This window comes from Hylaeus anthracinus, unplaced genomic scaffold (assembly GCF_026225885.1).
Source record: "Hylaeus anthracinus isolate JK02 unplaced genomic scaffold, UHH_iyHylAnth1.0_haploid 3, whole genome shotgun sequence".
NCBI classification, from domain to species: domain Eukaryota; kingdom Metazoa; phylum Arthropoda; class Insecta; order Hymenoptera; family Colletidae; genus Hylaeus; species Hylaeus anthracinus.
In genome coordinates, this window is record NW_026535284.1 from 8,114,554 (window position 1) to 8,116,201 (window position 1,648).

Consider the following 1,648-nt stretch of genomic DNA (forward strand, 5'->3'; position numbering starts at 1 on the left):
AGAGAGAGAGAGAGAGAGAGAGAGAGAGAGAGAGAGAGAGAGAGATTGAAGGGTCGGGATGGGGGATGTGTTACGAAACGGATATATGTATATATAGATATGCACATATACGGATTCTATATATATGTGTATATATGTATATGTATATAGAAGAAACAAATACAAGATATATTTGTAGATACGAACACATTAGCCATCTGATTAGCGTATGTAATAGAGTCAATACTGTGAAATACCTATAAAACTTTACCCCTATACCCTTTTAGATTATAGACGATGATGAAATACTTGTAATTAACTTATGGAAGACGAAGTATAATGAATGAAAAAACTATACTGCGATCAGATCGATTAAATAAATAAACGACATACACCTATACGACCAGAGTTTGTTTTTAATGTGTTTTAAATTATTTTCCTTCTTTTCCTTATAAGTTTATATCTACGGTCGACTACTTTCTTGCAACAAGATTCGCTCATATGATGTGTCAGGAGGTGTCCAAAATTGAACGAAAAGTTAGTGTCAGTCAATTGAATTGCCACAATTAGAAAATGGAACGAAAAATTTTTGTTGTCACCCAGAAGGCGTGAAGTGTGCTCCTGTTGGGTGGCAACCGATGCTAGCCTGTTCGTAGGCCCGGTTATTAAGTCGTAGGCGCAGAGGTACCCCTGTCATGCGGCAACCGATGCTAGCCTGTTCGTAGGCCCGGTTATTAAGTTGTAGGCGCAGAGGTGCCCCTGTCATGCGGCAACCGGCGACTACCGGTTCGTCGATTCGGTTGCCGTCTCGTAGGCGCAGAGGTGCCCCTGTCATGCGGCAACCGGCGCCTACCTGGTCGTCGATTCGGTTGCCGTCTCGTAGGCGCAGAGGTGCCCCTGTCATACGGCAACCAACGCCTACCGGTTTGTCGATTCGGTACCATCTCGTAGGCGCAAGGATGCCCCCCGGTAAACATCAACAAGTACTTGCCGGTTTGTCAGTCCGGTGCCATCTCGTAGGCGCAGAACATAAACAAAGTATGGTCAAAATTTCATTACCTTATTTTCTGAGAATAATTAATTTTAATTACGTTTTTGTTAAAAGTTCTTCCATTTCCTGGTACATTACCCATTAATTTACCTTCAGTTCCTTGAACATTTCCCTTTAATTCCTCTTCATTTCCTGGTACATTACCCATTAATTCTCCTTCATTTTCTAGCACATTGCCCTTTAATTTCCTCTCATTTCCTAATATAATGCCCTCCACTTCCTGAGATATTTCCATTTAGTTGCCCTTCACTTCCCGGTACATTACCCATTAATTTCCTTTCATTTCCTTGTACATTTCCCTTTAATTTCCCTCCATTTCCTTGTACATTTCCCTTTAATTTCCCTCCATTTCCTTGTATATTTCCTTATAATTTCGCCCCATATCTCTGTGATATTTCCTGTCTTAACAATATTGCAAATCCTCCGCTCAAAATAGAAACAACAATGTTGCAAATCGCTCCGCTAAAACTTCCACAATGTTGCAAACCCAACAATATTGCAAATCGCCCTTTTCAGGAACTCCACAATGTTGCAAACACAACAATGTTGCAAATCGCTCCCTTGGACTTTTACAATGTTGCAAATCGCTTCTCCCGAGACTTTCACAATGTTGCAAAC